The sequence below is a fragment of the Hemiscyllium ocellatum genome, chromosome 4, assembly GCF_020745735.1.
Source record: "Hemiscyllium ocellatum isolate sHemOce1 chromosome 4, sHemOce1.pat.X.cur, whole genome shotgun sequence".
In the NCBI taxonomy this organism is placed as follows: Eukaryota; Metazoa; Chordata; class Chondrichthyes; order Orectolobiformes; family Hemiscylliidae; genus Hemiscyllium; species Hemiscyllium ocellatum.
This window is the reverse complement of record NC_083404.1, coordinates 9,795,420-9,819,251: the sequence shown is the minus strand read 5'-3', so window position 1 is coordinate 9,819,251 and position 23,832 is coordinate 9,795,420. Positions and strand designations below refer to the sequence as shown.

Below are 23,832 nucleotides of genomic sequence, written 5' to 3'. Positions count from 1 at the left end.
GTCCAGTGAAATAGTTGAGGCTTCCCTCAGTAAATGCTAAGCTAAGATCGATTTTTTTTCAACATTAAAGGAATTAAGTGTAATGGTGAGAGGGTGAGTAAGTGGAGCTGAGTCCATGATCTTATTGAATGGCAGAGCAGGCTAGAAGGGCCAGATGGCCTGCTCCTAGTTCTTATGTTCATATTTTCAAATCTTTTACATGACTATGCATTATTAAATTATTACAAAAGTTTGCATATGTCATAATGATCCTGGTGAAGTTGAATATTTAAATATCAAAGTTTATTTTTACACATTTGGAAATTAACCATTGAAACAAATCATTGCCTGTCAATTACGAAGAAAGGGAGGGATGTCATACATTGAAATTGCATTGTGCAATTTGTCCACTTAAAATCACCACACTCACATGCCAGCAAGGCAGCAGAGTGGTTAGCACTGCTGCCTCACAGTGCCAGGGACCTGGGTTCAATTCCAGACTTGCATAACTATCTGTGTGGAGTTTGCATATTCTCCCTGTATCTGTGTGGGTTTCTGCCCTGGTTTCCTTCCACAGTGCCAAGATAAGGATGGGTGGATTGGCCATGCTAAATTGTCCAGGGTTATGCAGGGTGGTAAAGTGTTTGGGATTATGGAGATGAGGGGGATCTGGGTGGGATACTCTTCAGGGAATTGGTGCAGACTAGATGGGTTGAATGACTTTTTCCTGCAATGTAGTGATCCTATGAACACAGAGAATAAAAAGAGTCCATGTTTTAACTACTTGTGCAATTTAGATTCTGAATGCTTCTTACTGAATGTTACTGTTTCTTGTCAGGTACTTCCAAATTGCCAAATCACATACTATGCTCTCAGTCCGATGGTCTGATATCATCTCTGTGACTTTGCAACTTTAAGTACAAATTTAGAACCTCCTTTCAATCTGTTTTTTTTCCTTCCCAATCCGACATCTCCTCCATACTCTAACATTAATTTTATCCTCTCCATTTGTGAAGACAGATGCAAAGTACTCGTTGAAAAATTAGAAGAAAATGAGGACTGCAGATGCTGGAGATCAATATCACGGCAGCAGTTAGAAATGAAGAAGTCAAGGGCGGGTAGACAGGCTAGCACGGGGTGTCCAGGACAATGTCACGGCAGCAGTTAGAAATGACCTGTTGTGCCTGATCTGCTGTGGTTTTTCAGCACCACACTCTCGTTGAACAATTGTCATGCTTTTTGCCTCTAAAAGAGAATATTTTGTACTTAATCAGCCCCACCATTCCTTTAACTATCATTTTATTTGCTGTACCTTTAAAAAGGAATTTACAGTCTTTCCAGATGTCGCAGCATTTCCACCTGTACCACCTCCAATCTGGTCTATTGTATTTGCTGCACCCAATGTGCTGACTCTACATTGCAGAAACCAAGTGCAGACTGGGTGACTGCTTTGCAGAACAGCTCCAGTCTGTACACTAGCATGACCCTGACATTCCCTTAGCTGGTTATTTTAACACAGCATCTGCTTGCATGCCCACTTGCCTATCCTCAGCATGTGGCAATGCTCCAGCGAATCATAGCACAAACTGGAGGAACAACATTTCATTTTTAGACTTGGCACTTTACAGCTTTCTGGCCTTAATATAGAGTTCAACAGATTGTGAACTCATTCCCATCCCTTCCCTTTCTTTTAGCTTTACTTGTTGCATTCGCTGTCACCATATCCTCTCTTCCCCTCCCTCCACTGCAATAGGATTGTCTGTTCTTTCCAGTCTGACAGGAAAGACACATTGTTCTACCATTCTCACATTCCGATCACTTAATCTGAACTATCAACATTCTTTCTCACAAGCATTCCCCATCCCACCCCCCAAAACTATAGCATAAATGCTGCCCCCTCCACATTTCACATCCGCTCTGATGAAGAGTCATCTAGACCGGAAACCTTAGCTTGATCTCTCTCCGTGGATGCTGCCTGACCCACTGTGATTCCCAGCATTTGTTTTCAATTTAAAAAAGATTGGCAGGCACCTTCCCCGCCACTGCAGGAATTGCAAAACCTGCGCCCACACCTCCCCCCCTCACCTCCTGTCCAATGCCCCAAAGGAGCCTTCCACATCCATCAGAGTTTAACCTGCACTTCCAAACATGTCATTTACTGTATCATTTTATCCAATGTGGTCTCTTCTATATTGAGGAGACATCTACTTGCAGAGTGGAAAGAGGTCATCTCTGGGACACCCGCACCAACCAACCCCACTGCTGAACACTTCAACTCCCCCTCTCACTCTGCCAAGGACATGCAGGTCCCGGGCCTCCTCCATCGCCAAACTCTAACCACCCCACCCCAGGAGGAAGAACACCTCATCTTCCACCTTGGGACCCTCCAACCCCAATGCATCAATGAGGATTTCATTAGTTTCCTCATTTCCCCTCCCCCCACCTTATCCCAGTTCCAAACTTCTAACTGGGCACTGCCCTCATGACTTATCCTACCTGTCCAAGTTCCCTCCCACATTTCTGCTCCACCCTCCCCTCCAACCTATCATCATTACCCCCACCTCTACCTATCTATCATTCTCTCAGGTACCTTCCCCCTAGACCCACCCCCCTCCCAGTTACCCCTCAGCTCACAAGCCTCATTCCTGACGAAGGGCTCTTGCCCGAAACGCGATTCTCTTGCTCCTCAGATGCTTCCCGATCTGCTGTGCTTTTCCAGCATCATACTCTCGACTCTGACTTCCATCATCTGCATTCCTCACTTTCTCCTAGATTCCCCTTTATGTTAGCTACTAATTTTAGTGATCCTTAGTTACCATTGTCCCAAAGAGAAAATGATTAGGTTTGTCTGGTAATTAATATTTGATACATTTTGCCCTGTTGACGAATAGGATTTACCGACGCCTTTTAGTTTGTAATGAGGCAACATCACTGTGGAAACATCACTGTCCAGCAGGTTGTATGCATGTTAAATTCCTGCAGGTGGCACTCCGCCACATGCTACCCAGAGAAATAGAGCCTTTGAAAAGCATTACCTTCGCCATTTCCAGGGACTCATCAACTGGGTTTGCGCAAAGATCTGCGTGAACAAGAACAGCTTAGTTATCAAGGTCAGTGCCACCACATCTGCCTTGCATGGTATCTTTTATGTTTTATTTCCTTGCTTAAAATAAATGATTTTAATTGTAGCAATCAAAATTCCTGGTACCAAATATTCAAAAAAGGCATAAATATAACATTTAAAAAAACAAACTCAGTTGTCAGAAATCCAGAGTGAAATTCCATATCAAAATTAATCCTGTGATAACTCCCGCCGTTTGACTTGTAAAAAAGTAACGAGCTAAAAGGTCCTACCGTGCCTGGCCTTACACACCTATTGCAGTATAGGGGGTGGGGAATCCCTGATTTCAGCAAGTGCTTTATTAAAAGGTGACCTGCTGAATTCTTAACAAGCTGAAGATCTGAAGAAAGGGATTTTTGCCCAATATTCTGTCACTTGCTTGCTTACTCTACAGCAGTCAGGCTAATCCCACTGGTTGAAAAATATACCAGGATATCAAAGCAATTCATGTCTAACGACTTCCCTATTATCCATCACTAATGAGGAAGCTTTTCCCATGCGTCTTCATATTGCTTGACTTCAAGTACTCGTGGTTGATAATTACCAGTTTTCCTGAGAGTGTTGCAAGTATAAGTATTTGATGTTTGAGACATTGTCAGAAATTTCTCTTCTTAAAGTTTTATGATGCATCAAATTTATCTGTAGAACATATTAAGAGGAAATTAAAAGGAAATAAGTTCTTTCAAATCCTTTATGAACGTTGTTGTTATCTAAATGTTGTTTCTTTCAGTCAGAACATATTTTATGTAAGCCATGTACATTCTCATATACTGACATATTTAATTAAAATAACAAAAGATTTCCCTTCGTGTGTACCTTAGCACTATTGCCTCACAGCACTTTGCACCTGGCTTCAGTTCCAGCCTCGGGCGACGACCTGTGTAGCATTTACACATTCTCCCAGTGTCTGCGTGGGTTTCCTTCCATAGTCCAAAGATGTGCAGGTGACGAGAATTGGTCATGTTAAATTTTCCATGGTATTCAGGGATGTGGAAGTTAGGTATATTAGTCAGGGGAACTGCAGAGTAATAGGGTAGGGGAATGGCTCTGGGGGTGGGTTACTCTTTGGAGGATTGGTATAGACATGTTGGGCCAAATGGCCTGTTTGCACACTGTAAGGATTCTATGATTCTGTAGGATGTTGTGGAAACAACAGTGATTCCAGTGGTATTGCAACAAAATAGACGAGGCTGTATTGGTGATGATTTAGTGAAGTCACGATCAACCACTTCTAGAGATGGTTTCACCTGTTTCAATGGAAGGAAAACAATGTTGTTGGGAGAGACAGTGACATAGTGGTCATGTCTCTGGATTAGTATTCTAGAAGACAAGGATAATACTGTTAGGCCACGGACTCAAATGCCATCACAGCAGTTGGTGGAATTTGAATTCAAACAATTAATAAATTCAATGTTTTCATTTAGAGCCATAGAGATGTATACCCATGCCGACCAGATATCCCAACCCAATCTAGTCCCACCTTCCACCAGCCGGCCCATATCCTTCCAAATCCTTCCTATTCATATACCCAACCAAATGGCTTTTAATTGGTTTAACTTTTAACCAGCCTCCACCACTTCCTCTGGCAGCTCATTCCATACATGTATCACCCTCTGAGTGAAAAAGTTGCCCCTTAGGTCTCTTTTATATCTTTTCCCTCTCACCCTAAACCTATGCCCTCTAGTTCTGGACTCGCCCACCCCAGGGAAAAAGACTGTCTATTTATCTTATCCATGCCCCTCATAATTTTATAAACCTCTATAAGGTCACCCGTCAGCCTCTGATGCTCCAGGGAAAACAACCTATTCAACCTCTCTCTATAGCTCAAATCCTCCAACCCTGGCAACATCCTTGTAAGTCTTTTTTGAACCCTTTCAAGTTTCACAACATCTTTCCGATAGGAAGGAAACCAGAATTTTTAGAAATTCTATAATTGACTAAATTGACTAAAGGTCTAAATTGTAAAGTATGGACATTTACATCAATATATGCAAATTGATGTATTTTCTAGTTTAATTAAGAACCATTTTTGTCATGGTCTACTGTCTCAGCTTGTCCCGGTTATTCTACTGTTTGCTAGGGTAGGGCTTTAATGTTGCTCATTTCCAGCCATATATCTAGATTCACCTTATTTGCATGATTTGTATGTATATTAGACATGATTCATACTTTCTGTTTGGCACATACTGGTTGGGAGACAGGAATTTGTTCACTGTTACAGATCAATTCCCTCCAAGAGAATTGAAATAATTCCAAGGAGGCAGGTCTCCCATCACTTGGGCACCTAGACGCGCACTGAACATGGGCTCTGACTAGCTAAGAGCCAAGCCCTAGAATGAAGAGAATCTCTGTGACTCAGTATTCAATGGTAATGGCACAGATCTGAGGTAAAGCAGATCAAGCAACCACAATGACCTCACTTGAATGCAGCACAGTTATTAAATGATAGAATCTTGTATAGTGCGGAAGCACGCCATTCAGCCCAACAAGTGCATACCAAACCTCTGAAGGGCATCTCTCCCAAACACTCCTCCCCCCCCTCCCCTCACCAAGCCTAACCCTGCACTTCCAACAAGTGATCTACCAAGCTTGCATATCCTTGGACAATTTAGCATAGCCAATCCAAATGGCCTTCCCATCTTTGGACTGTGGGAGGAAACCAGAGCACCCGGAGGAAACCCATGGAAACCCATGCAGACACAGGGTGAACATGCAAACTCCACACAAACAGTTGCATGAGGGTGAAATCGAACCTGCGTCCCTGGTGCTGTGAGGTAGCAGTACTAACCACTAAGCTACCATGAACAGTTAATGGCATGAACTGTTCCATCCTATCGCATGTCCTTCTGTTTCCATGGTTGTCCATTAGGCAATTCATTTCCTGATAGTTCTCTTTTGCCAGCAGCATCTCTTCACAATTCTTTCCATGCATATCACTTAAATAGCTGCATCTGTCTTCCTACAGCTATTGATATTACCAGGACAGGGGAGTTGGGGGGCAGGTGGTGGGGGGGATGTCAGGGCACGAAATGGGTGCCTGGGGTTCTAGGGTGTCCATTGTACTTGGGTTAGGTGCAGGACCACTGTGCCTGGGTTGGAAATCAAGAGTCGAGTAATGGGCCGGGGTCAGAAGAAGCACTGATGCCTGTGGTTTTTTATTCCTGCTACTGGATATCACCCTTTGTCGGGTAATATCTTGTACCTCGTGCTGCCAATATTAATTATACAGTGCAACCCACTAGTTTTTCAGAAGTCTACATTAACAGCATGGAGACAGTGGGAATAGGAGGACTAGCAAACTGCATTTTCTCTCACTCTTAAAGAATCTCTTCTTTTTCCTGATATTAGAGAACAGCATCTCTCCAATTCCCCACCACCACCACGACCCAGTAATGCACTCTGCTCTCAGCAACCCATCCAGGAAGCATCAGTTGAAGCAGGATGCAGTCTTTGCCTATCTGGATTCCATTCTGACACTTAGACCATAAGACCATGAGCAGAAGTAGACCTTTCAACCCATTGGCTCTGTATTACCATTCAATGAGATCATGATCAATCTCATAATCCTCAAATCCACTTTCCTGCCTTTTCCCTATAACCCTGGATTCCTTTACCGATTAAAATTTGTTTATCTTACCTTTGAACTGAAGTAACCCACAAAAGTAGCAAGGGTGAAGTGAGGAAAAACTTTTCTCACTTAGCAAATTGATAGGGTATGGAATACTCTACCTGAAAATATAGAGTTCAATTGAGACATTCAAGAGGGTAATAGATGATTATTTGGTTAAAAATAAATTAGGGGAAAGAGCAGGAGATTGGCACTAGGTAATGATGCTTATTTAACAAGTCAGTGCAGTGCACTGCAGTCAAAAGCCCTCTTAATGCAGCTGAATATTTCTGTGATTCCGTGACTATTCCCAGCCACACGTGTCACAAAGAATTCCATGGATTCACTACCTTCTGAGCTAAGAAATTCCTCAATTTTTTTCAAGTAGGCGACTACTTACTTTGAGATAATGCCCTCTGGTCCTAGACTCCTCCACAAAAAGAAACAACCTTTCAGTCCCTTGACACTAAGGCTACATTTGACTGAGTGTGGCATCAAGACCCTTGACAAAACTGGAGTCAATGAGAAGCAGGATGAAAACTCTTCAGTGATAGGAGTCATACCTGACCCAAAGGAAGTTGGACCCAATGGTTGTCAGAAGTCAGTTATCTGAGTAAGCTCCAGGACACCTCAGGGAAGTGTGCTATCTTCATCTCCAGCTGTTTATTAATTATCTGAAATATCTTACAAAGTCAAAGTGGGGATGTCCGCTAATGATTGCACAACATTCAGTATCTCCAATATCCCCTTGATATTGAAGTAATCCATATGTAAATGCAGCAAAACTTGGACAATATTCAGGCTGGGATGGAGAGTGGCAAGTAATATTCAGATGGTCAAAATGCCAGGTAATGACCATCTCCAACAAGAGAGAATGTAACCACCATCCCTCAACATTCAATGGCTTTACCATCACTGAATCCTCCACTATCAACATCCTGGGGGTTACCATTGACCAGAAACTGAATTGGACTAGTCATAGGGGAGGCACAGTAGCTCAGTGGTTAGCACTACTGCCTCACAACACCAGGGACTCTGGTTGAATTTCACATTCGGGCGACTGTGTGTGAACTTTGCACATTCATCTTGTGTCTGTGTGGACCCTTCTGGGTGCTCTGGTTTCCTCCGACAGTCCAAGCATTGTGCAGGTTAGGTGGAATAGCCATGCAAAATTGCTTGATGTGTGCAAGGATGTGCAGGCTTTGTGGATTAGCCATGGGAAATTCAGGGTTATAGGAATGGAGTGGGTCTTGGTGGGATGCTCTTCGGAGGGTTGGTGTGGACTCGATGGGCTGAATGGCCTGCTCCCACACTGTAGTGATTCTATTATTCCATGATATAAATACAGTGGCTACAAGAGCAAGTCAACGCTAGGAATCCTGCAGTGAGTAACTCATTTCCTGACTCCCCGCAGTCTGTCTACCATCTACATAGCATAGTTCAGGAATGTGATGAATTACTCCCCACTTGCCTCAAAATCCATAATGTGTCCACCTCATCCCCACCCAGCCAGGATTACATTAATAATCATCCACATAAAAGTACAGCTTCTGGTCCCTCCAAGGAGGTCAGGAAACAAAATTAGAGCATACGGGATGGAGGGTAATATACTGGCATAGATTAAAAATTAGTTGTCTGAAAAGAAAACAGCAAGGAAATAAATGAATCATTCTCAGGTTGGCAGACTGTCACTGGTGGAGTACTGTAGGAAATTAATGTTTGGATTCCAGTTGCTCACAATCTATATCAATTTGAAAATCACACAACACTAGGTTATAGTCTAACAGGTTTAATTGGTAGCACTAGCTTTCGGAGCGCTGCTCCTTCATCAGGTAGTTGATCACCTGAGCAGTGCTTCAAAAGCTAGTGCTTCCAATTAAACCTGTTGGACTATAACCTGGTGCTGTTTGATTTCTAACTTGGTAAACCCCAGTCCAACACTGGCATGTCCAAATCATGTACATCAATTTGGATGTGGGAACCAAACATAGTTTTCACGTTACACAAACCTAAGTGAAAATGATAACTTTGAAGACAATCCAAAGAAGCTCCAAGGGGACTTGGACAGGATGAGTTTGTGAGCATGGATGTATTATAATGTGGGTAAAGCTGTCCAGTTTGGTAGGAAGACCAATGTTTCTTAAATTGTAAGACTTTGAAAAGTGTTGATGTCCAAAGGGACCCGGGTGTCCTTGCACGCAAGTCATTTAAAGCAAACATGCAGCAAGAAATTAGGAAGGCATATTGTATGTTGGCTTTTTATCAAAAGGATTTGAGTACAGCAGTGAAGATTTTGATTATGTAGAGTCTTAGTGAGACTACTCCTGAAGTATTATGTGCAGCTTTAGTTCCCTTACCGAAGGTAGGATGTATATTCGAAGGTAGGATGCCAAGGAGGTTCACCAGATGGCAGGATTGTCCTATAAAGAGAGACTGAGGAGCCTGAACCTGTATTCTCTAGAATTTATAAGAACCTTACACAATTTTTAAAAACTCGACAGGGCGGATGCAGAAAAATAATTTCCCATAGTTAGGGGTTTCAAAAACCAGGGACACAGTTTCAGAATTTGGAGAAACTATTTAGGATTGATGGGGAAAAAATTCTTCATTCAGAGGGTAGCGATCATTGGAATTCTCTGAGAATCTACCGTCCTCTGGGCAGAAATTGACTATGTTCAAGCCAAAGATGAATATATTTCTGTATACTGTTGACATCAAGGGATATGAGGATAGCACAGGAAACAGGTGTTGACTTAGATTATCAGCTACAAATGTGAACAGTGGAGCAGGCTAGAAGGGCCGAATGGACCATTCCTATTTTGCTATGTTGTCATAGCTTTGTAAACTTATCACTACTTTTGCTTAAACATCATCATTGTTTAACCAGGTCTTTCTGATGAATTCCCCTCCAGAAAGGATCTCAATCTTTAAAAAAAAATGTTCCTGATATTGCAAGCATTCATGTATGGAACTTTGAGATAAATTTATTTTCCCACATCCATAAAGTCATGTGTTAACTTATTTTATCATGATTTGTTTATTTCCTTTTTTCTCAATGCCTATTGTATTTCTTTTGTTACTCTTTTCTTGGTATGTTGACTAATCCCTCATTCTCTCTAATGCTCTTGTGATTTCTTCTTACATTGTCCTTTCTCATCCCGCAATCTTCATGTTAACTTGAATAGGATTACTAAAGAAAAAGGTAATTGAGCAGTTTACAATTCATCAGTTTACTCTAATGGGATCCTGAACAGATGGTCAGTGCACATATAGCAAATGAATAAAATTAAAAACCACGAATCAGAAATGTGCTAAACAGGTGTAATTCAACATTGAGGCCTCTTGATTTGCGAACTCCGGAGACTATAGGACTTGCAGATGTTTTAAAACAGACTTTGCTATTGTGGGCATACATTTCTTAAAAGCTGAGTGCAAAAACTGGAGAAAGAAAGGTAGTCAGTAGAAAATCACCTTTCATTGGTATATTCATAAACATATTTCAATTATATTTTAATGCATTATTTGCTCTGATTCTTAATATAATATATCCCTTCCTAACAACAGATTCCCATGCTACCTTATTTAGACACTCATTTTGTTAAATATTGTAACACAAGCATTTAGAATGTATATGAATCATATTAATGTCATGAGCTTAGGGTAAAACACTGATGAATATGTGCTTAAAACTGCTCCTTCTGTTTTTGGATATCTGATTCTTCCTTCTCCAAATATTAACAATTCATGTGAATAGTTTACATTTAAAGACCAATGAAAACAATAAATTTTATCTGGAAATCTACTGTCCAATTAAACCTGTCCTTGATGACTTACCATAGGTCTCAGTTGCAACATAATGCCATTTTAAGATTGTCATCCACGCGAGTGAATGTTTCACAGCCTCACGCCAGCCCTACAATCCCCCCACCCCAAATAAACAATAAGATATGACATTTCTCTGACCCTGGACTTGTGTAACACTCTGCCCTAAAGTTGATAACTATGTTTACAGCTTTCCCAGTCAAGACTGTAATTTCCTCCCTAATCCTCTCCACCTCAACGTTTTCTTTAAGACCTCTTTAAACGTTAGCTCATCGCCTCCTACAATATCCTTCACCAGCTTATCATTTATTTTTCTCTAATTATGTCTCTGAAGTGCCTTGAGATATTTTTGTACTTTTAAAAATGCTAAACACAAATGCAAATTAAGCCTGAAAAATTCCCCTCCTCTATATTTCACAGTACCAATGTAGAAGTTTCTAAAGGCTGAATCTCGTTACTTGTTTGCAAATCTATTTGTGTCCACATTACTTATGTACACGACTCCTAATAGGACATGAACAATCTTTGTTTCTGAAGAGACATCTGAATCCAAAAGTGTAACTGTATAATACATAAAATTCTCATCCTACTATTTAAATACTTTCATGGCCTTGGAACTTCCTATTATTGTAACATTCTCCAGCACTACAGCCTGAACTCTCTGTTCCTTGGGCTCTAGCTTTTGGAGTAAACTGGGTGAAGATGTTTTCTAAACTGCATCCAGCCTGACATTCACCTCCTGGGACATCCACAGGATCCCAACATCAGTGGTTGGCTACAGACTTATAATCACAGGAGCTTTCATTATTCAAACATTGTGGTTACCGTTGGGTGTTTTACTGTGATTGGCAAACTGCACAGTCCTGTGGCATTTGGGGCAGTGGGTGAGAGTAGAGTCACATGTACTGAAGCCAGAAATGTCGATTAATTTAAAACTAGTTTTCCTGTTGGGGAGTGGCGGGGAGGAATGCCAATCTGCTGTTAGGACCTGTCACATTGCATAGCCCCACTCATACTTGTTGATTTCAACACTAGGGGGTACATTTTTTTAAGGTGAGAGGAGAGAGTTTTAAAAAAGACACAAGGGGCAATTTTTTTTCATACACAGGGTGGTTCGCATGTGGAATGAACTTCCTGAAGTGGTGGGCACAATTGCAATGTTTAAAAACATTTGGATTAGTACATGAATAGGAAAGATGTGGGCCAGGAGCAGGCGAGTGGGATGAGTTTAATTTGGGATTATGGTTGGCATGAACTAGATGGACCGAAGGGGCTGTTTCCATGCTGTATGACCCTGACTACAAGGCACTTCATCCTGCTCTGAAACAGAGCATTTGTACTTATTTGGCAATGAATTTAATCGGAGTAAGGTACCTTATCTGGTGACTATTTCCCTAAAATGACAACCAAGCATAGACGTTCACTTTTTTCTCATCGTTTGGTGACACCAATAGTTTGGCCACTTTTGAATTTTCCACACTCCCAAGCTATCAGTCACAAGCTGCTTGTTGTGAAAAATCAACAAACTAAATAGAGAGAACCTTATACCAGTTATGGAGACATCATGGCCCGATTAGAGGGGAATGAGAAAACAGAGAAGAAAAAAATATTGCTGGAGAAACTCAGCAGCATCTATGTGGAGGTAAAGAGAGAGAGAGAGAGACAGCAGAGTGAAAACTTTTGGGGTCCAGAACAGGAGGAATGGTGTCAGACATAAAACAGAAAGAGGACAGTTTTCAAGGAAAGACAGCCCCACACAGCTGACACCTTCCCTGACAGGTGACAAAGGTTTTATTTATTTATTTATTGGGAAGGTGAGGGCTTTTTTTTATTTCTGCATGGGACTTTTCATCAGGGCTTGTAAAGAGAAGAAAAATGAAAAGGAGGAAGAAGAGCTAAAAAGGAAAGAAAGAAGACAAAAAAGGGAAAAAGGAACAGAGGGAGATAAAAGAGGTGAGGGGAAAAAAGAAAAAATGGAAAGAGAGGAAAAGAGAAAGAGGGAAAAGAGGAAAGAAGGAAAAAGAGAGGAAAAGAGAAAAAGGAAAGAAAAAAGAGGAAAAGAAAAAAGGAGGAAGGAAAAGAGGAAAGAAGAAGAAAGAAAGAGAGGAAAAGAGAAAAAAAGAGGGAAAGGGGAAAGAAGAAAATGAGGAAAAGATGAAGAAGGAAAGAGGAAAGAAATAAAGAGGAAAAGATGAAGAAGGAAAGAGGAAAGAAAAAAGGAAAAGAAAAAAGGGAAAAGAGGAAAGAAGAGAGGAAAAGAGGGGGAAAAACAAAGGGAAAAGAGGAAAGAAGAAATGAAAGGGAAAAGAGGAGAGAAAAGAGAAAAAAGAAAGGGAAAAGAGGAAAGAAAACAAGAGAAAAAAATGAAAGAAAAAAGAAACAACGAATAAAACCAAAGAACGAAACAAGGGAGAAAAGAAAAAGAGAAAGAGAGAGTGAGAGAAAAAAAAGGAAAAGAGGAGCATGTTTCGTCGACGTCGTCGTCGTTTCCCGATCGGTCGGTGTGCCGGGCGGCTCCATGCCCGTCCCGCCTCCTCCCCCTACCCCACCCCCCTGTCACTGTCTATGTGTGTGTGTGTGTCCCTCCCCCCTCCGCTCTCTCGGTTGTGGGAAGTTGCCATTTAAATACACACGGAGCATCATGGCGGACAGTTGGGAGATTCCCTCTTCACAGGCGAAGGTCAGCCCGACGGTGAAGCGCTGCTCCTGCTGACCGACCGACCGGTCCACCCTTCCTCCCGCTCACACCCACCGGCCGCCCGTTTCCAACCGGTGAGTAGGCAAGCTTCCCGGTAAATCGGGCCGGACAGCTGATCTTGCGGGGAGGTTTTTTTTTGTTGTTGCTGCTTTTAAGGTTTGAAAATAATGACAGATGTGCATGAAAAATATTATTATTACCTGGGGCTGAGAAAGACGGGGAGAGGAGGAGGAGGAGGCGGCGGCGGCGTGGGTCCGTTCGGACAACGGTCGGCCCGGGGGCGGGCGGGGAGGTGCTCTCGTGCAGCCGGTTTCACTGCTCCCCCCTCAATAAAAGAAAGTGAGGGGGTCGGGGGGGGGGGTTCTAGAAGCTTCCAACTCGGCGCTCCGACTGGAACTCTCCAGAGGGTGAGAGAGACTCCCCCTCCTCCTCAAACCCCTCAACTTCTCCGTCGAGGTGACTAAAGTGTGTTTGTTTTTTTCTGAGGGAAAAAAAGACCTGCAATGTCCTGCGTTTCGTAGATGTTACTCTCTCTCTCTCTCTCTCGCGCGCGTGTTTTCCTTTTGGTTTTTATTTTAATTATTGTTAACTGGTTGTTCTGGGGCTAGGAGCCGCTGCCGAGAAGGGAGGGCGCCGCTTGGTTTCTCTTTTAATTGGGTTAAGGATTTCTCCAAAATGCGAGATTTTTTTTTGCTTTTGGTTTCTCAACCTAACTTCAACGGAAACGTCCGGCGCGGCGCCGTTGATGGGCGGCCGGTCCGACCAGTCGGAAAGCCTCCGCTGCCTCGGCGCGGCGGTCTCGGCCAATTGCCGCTGACGATGTTGGGGAGAGGGCGGGGCAAGACTTCCACACACACCCACCCCCTCCTCCCCCGGGGGTTTAAAGTTCGGTTGCGCTGTCACTGGTTCATCAACAGTAGTGATAAACACCGTGAGCTGTGGGCCCAGTGCGCAGGCGCCTCGACCGTATTCGCACTGCCTTTCGGGAGATGTAGTTTGGCAGTGTGGTTTCCTCCCCGTGCGTGTGTTGCTGGTTGGCGACGCTGGACTACAGCTCCCAAGTACGCTAGTTGGGGTGGGTGTGATTCTCCCCGACACATCCATCACCGAGTTCCCCCCGTTCTCTCTCTCTATCCGCTTGCTAACCCCCATTCCATCTGACCACTCAGATCCTCGCACTAGCTCCTGACCAGTCTGCCCCGTTGCCTCTCATTCCCTCCCAGCTCCCTCTGCCTCCCGTATACCCCCCCTCACCCAGTTCCCTTTCTCTTTTCTCCCGTCCCTCAGATCCTGTCACCTCTTAATTCTCCCCATCACTCCTCTCCCCTCACTCAGCTACCTTTTTCTCCTCTCTCATCCCTCAGAGCCCCCACTTCTCAACCCCCATCCTATACCTTGCTCTCTTTCTTTCCTGTCTACCTACTTCTCAACCCCTCCAAACCTAGCTCCTTTTCTCCCCTCCTGTACCCAAGACCCCATCCCTCAAATCCCCCACATCCCTTCTCTCCCCTCACTCAGCTCCCTTTCTGTATCCTCTTGTCCCCTAGTCCCCCTTTCCCCAGATCCCCAGCTTCTCATCTCAACCACTGCAACCCCACCCCCTGATACAACAGTGATTAAAACTGGGAATAATGGCAGATTCTGGGCAACTTGAAAATAACTAATCCTGGTCAATCTACATTCAGTGGTGTAAAGCTTTTTTAATTCCTCCTTTTTATCATATGTCCACCAGGCACCACATTTTTATTTGTTGTTGAAGTTCTTTGTGGTTTCTTTTGCTCCTTCATCAGTGTGGTGGCTAGTGTTCAGAAACGAGAAGTGGAAAAGCACTGGGGATCTATTGTAGAAAGGCTGCGAAGGTCTTTTGGCCTGACAAGTCTGTTCTAATTCCTAATCCTTAATTTGCTACTTACTGCCCATGTGTGATTTCTATCCCTCTGGTAGCCTCCCATTTGTGCTTCTGTCAAGATATGCCTTAAACATTTCTAGTATGCCTGCTTCCACCACTACCTCCAGCAGTGCATTATAGGCACTCTTATTTATTTGAGCGATTTGGGCATCACTGGCTGACCAGCATTTTTTTGCCTGTCCAAGTTGCACTTGAGGTGCTGCTGGTGAGCTGCCTTCTTGAACCACTGCAGTCCACCTGCTGTGGGTTGACCCACAATGCCCTTAGGGAGGGAATACCAGGAATTTGATCCAGTGACGGTGAAGGAAAGACGATATATTTCCAAGTAAGGATGATGAATGGCTTGGAGGGGAACTTGAAGGTGGTTTTTTTCATGTATCTGTTACCCTTGTCCTTCTAGTTGGAAGTGGTCGTGGGTTTGGAGGATGCTGTCCAAAAGACCTCTTAAATTTCTGCAGTGCATCTTGTAGATACTGCACACTGCTGAAAATTTTGATACTGTGGCTTGGACCTTAGTTTAGGTTAAAAAAAATAAAGTAAAGGTGATCTAAGTAGCTGTAGCGACTGACTTCTTCTTCTTATTCATGAATTAATTTTGCACAGGCCAGAGATTTACTTTGGACTGGTACTGTTTTGATTGGCTTCATCAATGCTGTAAATACCAGCTAAACTGTCAGGGGGTTCTCCCTGTAGAATTTACTAAAGCTATAATTATTCAGGACCCATTTTATTGCTTAGATTAGGGGAACAATTGGTTTATCTAGCTACCTTGCATGCACCTTTAACACGTTAATAGTCATAGATCATTTTCAAAATTGCCATTAATTTTAATACCAAATATGTCAGTACTCTGTACCCTCATTCTTTCACCCAGTCGTTGAAACAAATTTTCTAAAATTTGTAACTTTAAAATGTGTATCCTGCTTAACAAATATGACTGACATAATTATTTGTGGTACTGAAATGGTCTATATTGGTGAAAATCAGAAATTGCTGTTCCTAAGCCCCTTTGGAGGATAACACCCCAGATAGATACTCTTTCCTCAACTCATTCTTGAACTCCCTTCATTTGCTGTACATCTTTGCTGTCAATGTTTGTACAGAAATTGAGCAAGTACTTCAGATGCAGTTCCACATGACTTATTCGGTTGCATTACTAACTTTAGTTTCTCTCCATTTGTGAATGTTGAACTCTAGGCTTAATTGAACTACCTATATACTCGTTTGCCTCAATCGTGATCATTTTTCTTTATAAACTATACTTTTACCCCTGACTAATATTGTGACTTTTATCTTTTTTATTCCTGTTGATCAGATATATCTAGATATCTCTTTGGTTTGCTCCCAGTTTTGTCAACCATAAACTTAATTAGCTTGATCAATATTCCACTTCTGTATGTAACAGTAGCTCCAACACTTGACCCTGGGGACTGCATCAATGATTAGTTTTCATTCTGACTTGTGACTCTTCGTTGCCCAGTTGTCAGCTACAGTTCAGAGTTAACATTCTTGCCTGTAGATTGTGTTGCAGGTTCATAAAACCTGTGTCCTTGAACAAGCTTTTGGTTACATGACTTAATGTTTCTGTCTTTGGTTAGGTGTCTGACTTTGTTTCTCCATCTGTGATGTAACATAGTAAAACTTTACAAGCTAAGTTTCTGTGTAAATTTAATTAGTTATCAGAGATGGCATTTGTTGAATGAGAAATTTCAGCAAGCTCCACCTGAGTCTCCTGTGGATGCAAAAGACCAAGGTGCTCATTTGAAGATGAGCAAGAGGTTTGGTATGGACCAGGCCAGACTACCTCAAAACATTTCAAGAAAGTAGCTCAGACCCTAACTTTGCTAATTGTTTTAAGCAGGGATAGCATGGATATTGCAGGAGTGATGTAGCTGGCCAAACCACTTAGTTTTAAGCTAAACAATTTACTTACAAGATTGCCGAGTGAAACACACAAACAAAAGAGAACAGAATATAGAGTAACTTATCTGAAAACCCAACCGGTTATACTAAATTAATGATGCTGTTCCCAATACTCAGAACAATCGTCATTTAGCCCCCCCCCCCCCGCCGCCTTGGTTCAAAATGTAAAATCAAACACAGGGTCTTACAGACGAGAAAACAGTGAGGTCTGAAGATGCTGGAGATCAGAGCTGAAAATGTGTTGCTGGTTAAAGCACAGCAGGTCAGGCAGCATCCAAGGAACAGGAAATTCGACATTTCCGGCCAGATGAAGGGCTCTGGCCCAAAACGTCGAATTTCCTGTTCCTTGGATGCTGCCTGACCTGCTGTGCTTTAACCAGCAACACATTTTCGGTTTGCAGACGAGAAGTCAGTGAGAGTATACCAGCCTGGACCTGCTTCTTTGGGTCCAGTGGCTTCACAACACCACTGCTTGCTAAACAAACCAAACCAGAGAAGGCTGAGCTGGGAGAACTGACCACTTCCCTTTCGTTGTACAACTGATTTTTAAAAAGACTTGAAAGCCTTTTGTCTGAGGCACTATCATCAAATTGGCCCTAAAACAAGGTTTCCTTTTTTGAAACATGACAAGAACGTCTGTACAACAAAAAGTACTTTCTTGGATGTAAAATGCTTTAGGATGCTCTGAGACCATGTAAGTCATCAAAAAGGAAATCATTTGCTACTGTTCTGTGTGAATTATTCTGTCATTTGGGGCTATGCCAACTGTCGTCTTGAAAATCAAGATTAACCTAGCTTGATCCATTTAGCTCTTTAACCTCCTTAGAACAGTCAATTCTCTCAAGCGTAACTTGGTTTCTTATGATGTGTCCTTTTCAAATTAGATCTTATTTTATCCATCATTATCTCCCAAACTTACTGAAGAGATTTTCAGTCCTCTCAACAATTCCTCCAACAGTTGTAAAGGAACTTGTCAGTCTGGATCCTATTTACCTTCTGTTTCAGAGAAAAATCTAAAGGCTTTCCAATCCCTTTTCATTGTGCACTGCTTTCTGTTGTACAGAATCTTGTTCAGACCCTGCCCGTACTGGTAAGGTACAGATCAGCTGTTGTCAAATACAGTGGCTGGCACTTGTTCCTGCGTTTCTTTCAGGAATAGTTCTTGGGAGGTGGGATGCTAGCTTTATTATCCATCTTAATTGCCCCCAGAAGTAAGCTTTCTAAAATATGGAACAGTACAATTAATAGAAGGTCTATTTAGAAGGCAGTTTCGAGTCAGCCTGGCTAGGGTCAATTATAGGCCTGATTGGTTATGTTTGGTAGCTATCTTTCCTGGATGATGCGAGTGTACCAGTTGGGTTTTAATGGAAGTCCAATACTTGTGTCCACTTCATCAATCACATACTTGTCTTGTAAATTTAGTGTGAAAACTGTTATTGAAGTTCCTATTCTGCAGCGATTGGGTTTAAACCCCTGTTTTGTGTGTTCTGCAATTTGTTGCACTTTTTTTTTCCCTCCCTTAATGTTTCTACTTTCTTTCGTCCTGAATTTTTTTTTACTTTGTTTCAAGGATAGGGTCTCTGTCAATTTTTGGAAAAGGTTTTTAATAAGCCCCAATTGTTCCTTTATAGCATTTCATTCTTAGCACCTGAAATGTAAATTTATAGACCAATTGAAAAATCATAATTCGGTTGTGACAATTGAAGTGTCCCTCTACCCTGGTCCATTTCTGCTCCGCTGCCTGCATTCCCACGGCATCTTTTCATGCAGTTGTAGAAGATTCAATACCTGACTGAATCCTCATTATCCAAAGCCCCAGACACAACTTCCTGGTGAGGCAGTGATTTCCCTGCACTTCACTCTGTTCATTCATTACAATGTAGTTTCCTGTATACTAGGAAACAAAACACAATCACCTGTAAAATGCCCCTGAGCTTCCAGTTGCCTGCCACTGTAATACACCCATTGCGTTGCCTTGTCAACATTTCGTTCTCTGGTCTGCTGTTTTGCTCCAGCAAAGCTTAATGCATGCAGGATGAACAGTACCTGATCTTCCACCTAGGTACCTTGCAGCCTTCAAGATTAAACAATAAATCTAACAATAACCATCTATGTTCGTTAGCCTGCAACCTACACCCTTAGATCCTGTTTTGTATGGGTTGCTCCCAGTACAGTCAACCCATTTTCAAGCACTTCTCGTTAATGTTCTCTATCTCTCTTGGCTTATCATCAGCTTTTTTAATTTGCTTATCCCTTTTGCTCCATTCTTTTCTCTGGGTGCCATCTCGCTGCACTCTGTTTACCTGCATCCTGCCGCCACTGCTGCCTTGCTACCTTGTCATCAGCATAAATGCCACTTGATTTTCTGTTCTGACAAAGGGTCTCTGAACTCAGTGTTAACTTTGTCATTCTATACATGCTGCCAGACTTGCTGAGTTTCTCCAGCACTTTGATTTTGTTTCGGATACTAAGCACCTTAGTTATTGTGGGGTAAAGTTCCACTAATGGAAGAAGTTAACTTTGAAACTGCATTAATTATGTTTTTATTTGGTATGTTGTATTCTGTGGATGACAGGGTACTTGGAAATTTAATCCAAGGCTTCCAGTAAAGTTGCATTGTAATAAGATTGATGTATCTGATTTGTGTTGACTCTTTCTCCTGTTTTTCTTTCTCTGTTCCATAGTAAAATATTGTTTTGTCATCGGTTTTCCTCTCCCTCTTCCTTTTTTTATATATTCGAAGTTGGAAGTGTAGCAGAGGGATCATAGGTGAAACTGACTTTTTTAAAACTTATTTATCTAATTTTTTTTCTCTAATCAACTTTTTGGTAGATATTGTAATAATGTAGCAGTATTTTCTGTAACTGTGCGTTCTTTTTGTGTGGCTGTTAACAGAACAGTTGGATTACCGTGTAGTTTTTCTATATCTGAAAGGCATATTCCCTTTATGTGGACTTCAGGACCTAATGTATAAGAAGCTATTATTTTTAATGCAGGCAGAACTGCTGAATCTTTTTCCTCTTGAAGGAAATTATTTATTTAGCCTTAGCGCTGAATCTAGAAATTGTGGGAGTTATTTGCTCTTCATAAGTTAAGAAAATAGACTAGTACTAACCAGCAAACTATAAGTACCAACTTTGGTTTGACTTCGGGTGAGTGATTTTAAAAGATACACAGGCCTCAGCTTCAATGTCTATCTGATCTTATTTTCCTGTCTTTCCTCCTTATTTTTTAACACTTCCTGAAACTCACCTCCTTTCCTGGCTGCCACTTCATCAGATATATTAAAAGCCCTTGTGCCAGTTGGAAAAGTTCCTATTAATACACCAGGCATGGTTCCACAATCTACAAGCCCAGTTTGTTACATTGTGCTATAATTATAAATGTTTATTTTAATGTGGGTAATGTCGGTTATATTTACTGAAGAAAATGTGATTAGCCAACATTTACAATACTTTACTCTGGAAAAACTCCTGATTTCTTGTGTACTATTTGTAACTATTTAGTACAATTCTTCACTCATGAATCCTTTTACCCTCTTACTTCTGAATTATGCGATAAGCTGAAAGAAAACAAAGTTATGTAATGTGGATGCGTTTCTGGTATTTTCTAATTTTCCCTTGTGCTGCTGGATAATCCCCTGCTTTGGTGACCTCATGGCCACAGCAGTGGCATCCTGTAGTTGGTCCATAAACCCAGATTGCCATGGAGGAGCCAAAAGATCAAAATTGTCCTAACTTGTCTCAATTAGTCCGTTTTATAATTTCTGTAACTAAAATGGTGCTGAATTGTGGTGACTAGTACACATCTTACATAAATGTAAAGGACAATAAATTGCTATTCTGTTTTATTACAGTTCGTCAAAGCACTGTACTGGGCTGGGAAAAGGAACACTGTTTTTACAATACTGCAACTGGGTATATTGAGTGATAAAAATGTTCTTGTTCTAATCAAAACCTTAAATTTATGTGGCATAATGTGGAAAGCAGCAGTAAAATGAAGAGTCGAGTAACGTAGGAAACAAGGTAGTTAATATGCAATCAATAAAGTCCCGGCCTAATGGTATTATCGCTGGACTGTTAATTCAAAGTTCTGGGGATGTTAGTATGAATCCTGCCATGACAGATGGTGGAATGTGAATTCAATTTTTCAAAAACTGGAATAAAAAGTCTAATGATGACTGTGAATTGTTGATTGTTGGAAAAACCCATCTCCTTCCTTAAGGAGAAGGAAACTGGCGTCTCTACCTGATCTGACTTCAGACTCTCAGGCCCACAGCAATGTGATTGACTCTTAACTGTCCTATGAGCAATAAATGCTGGCCGAACTATTGATGCCCACACGATGTGAATGAATGCAAAAAGACCATGACCAGTGATTCAGTTTTGCAGTTTTGGATGTGAGGTAAATACTAGAAAGAACCTGTGGAAGACCTCTGATTTTCTTCAGGTGTTTTAATATCCAACTGTTCAATGTCTCATTTGAAAGTTAGCTGGTTTGACACTCTCTGGAGCTCTGCAATCGACCTAAATTTTGTGCTTGAGTTTTAGGAGTGAAATTTGAAACCACAAACTTCTAATTCTGATGCATGAGGGATATCACTGAGCCTTGGCACCATGGTGCCGAGTGTAGTGTGGGAAAGGTACAAAACCAATGAAACAAAACTCTTTTTTTCCAGAATAATTAAATTGAACTTTGAACTTATTGCTTAAATATAATTCTTTACTGATTTTAAATCTCAATGTATGTGTCGATGTATGTTTGCTGTATGACTATTCAGAACTCAGGCAAGCAGCTGAACAACAAACTTTGATTATTATTTTAGAATGTGCTGCATGATTTTAAATGTTCAAAAGCCTTAGCTTGCCTCTGTATTTATCATGTTTATCTTTCTAATTTAAGTTCATTTCTGCTTTTACTCCCATCAGAACAGATAGTGTAGATTTGCATGCCCAGAAATAAGTAGTAGAATTTCATAGAAATATCATAGAATATTTCCTTCAGAGATTTATTGTAAATGTGAGAAAGAAAAGTTTAGATTTTTCAAAAAACTTATTGCATATGAAAATTGTAGGAAAATACAGCTAAATGCAATAATTGTGTTTAATGATCAGATCACTGAGATATTTAAAGTAAACTGGCAGTTTTACTGCAGAGCTTTATTTACTGTGCTGTTCGTTGAATTTCTATAACTATTATATATATTGGTGTAGTTTACAAAATAGATTTTGCCAGTCATAAAAGTTTTCAACTAAAAGCAAAGTACTGCGAATACTGGAGATTTTAAATACAAATTGAGAATGTTGGAGAAACTTAGCATTTTGGAGCGAGAAACTAGTTAATATTTTGAATCAAACAAGACTTTTCATCAGAGCCTCTTACGATTCAAAAATAACTGTTTTTCTCTCTGTAGATGCTGCCTGACCTGAATTTTCCCAGCATTTTCTGTATTTATTATGGAAGTTTTCAACCTTGCTTAGTGTTGCAAAATCAAGAGGTTCTGCAGTTATGGCTTTCACCAAGATTTGTATATGCAATGTAGCTACCATTTCAGTTTAGAATTATTGAGAGAACCATCATTTTGACAACAAAAAATCTTTTGGATGGGTGTAGAATATGAAGTAGCACCACTGAAAGAAGAGTGGAGGTATCCTAAATAATGTTTAGCCCTCATTCAACAACACCAAAAACAGATTAATCATTTTGCTGTTTGTAGATTCTGTGTATTTCAAAATTAGTTTATTCAGAATAAAGCATTCTGAGATGCCCTCAGGCCAGGAGAGGTGTGATATAAATTGGATTTTTTTTGCACTGTGTAAAATCATCATGAACTGTCTGAGGCTCAGTAGATCTGTCTGGTGAGAGCTGAAACACAAACACCAGAATGGCACCTTGCTCACGGAGTCTAGACTGATTCTGTTTCTGTAGCATTGGAATATTGTGATCAGGTTTACTTTTCCAGGCTGTTAAGGAGATGAAAATCAGCTTCCCGTTCCTCACAGCAGTACAATGGTGCCTACCCATATTTATTGATGTTGTGAGGATAGGATCAGACACAACTTTATGTCTTCTTCCCCTACCCCCCAGTAAATAGTCTGTTTGGTGCATCGTCGTAACATTGTTTTGGAAAAGACCAAGTAAAACTGCTGAGGTTCTGCAGCACCGTCTTTGTGAATTCCAAGAAAATTAAGGTGGGCTTTGGGTGAGGAAGAAAGCAGACCTTGGAGTTGCAATCCTTTTTGAGTTTAAAGAATTTGTGGCAGTTTATCATGGCTACACAGTGAGAGATATCCCCATTGATTCAAAATATTAACTCTGTCCTTCACCAGAGATGCTGCTTGACCTGTCGAGAATTTTCAGCATGCTTTGTTTTAATTTGAGTTTTCCAGCATCTGCAATAATTTGCTTTTATATCTAGTGACACTGTTGCCATGATGCATCCAATCATGGAATCTTCCAACCCAGGAGGGCAGAAGTGCTTTGGCACATCATGCCTGAGTCACTTCTTTGAAGGAGCTATTCAGTGAGTCCAGCCACCTCTATTTTTGTTTCAGATCCCCTCCTCATTCCTGCAAATATTTCTCTTCCATAAATTTATCCAATTTCCTTTTTGAAAGGTAGTATTGAATTTATTTAAAGCAACACATTCCAGATCATCATAACTGTTTCACAAAAATAGTTCCCATTTTCCCTCTGGTACCCATGGAACTACAAACACCACTCCAGTACTTCAGCCAAGTATCTTCTCCGTTCGCTTGCTTTGATAAACTAGC

The 23,832-nt window shown here is 41.3% G+C and overlaps 1 protein-coding gene across 8 annotated transcripts in view; it reads left to right on the top strand.

Annotated features, from left to right (window-relative positions):
• Window positions 1-13,143: 13,143 nt before the first annotated feature.
• Window positions 13,144-23,832, top strand: part of ncoa2 (nuclear receptor coactivator 2) — a 294,076-nt gene continuing 283,387 nt past the window's right edge. For all 8 annotated transcript variants that reach the window (XM_060822730.1, XM_060822735.1, XM_060822736.1 and 5 more), the window contains exon 1: window positions 13,144-13,301. The gene's annotated coding sequence lies outside the window, so the exon portion shown is untranslated. The remainder of the gene's footprint in view (window positions 13,302-23,832) is intronic.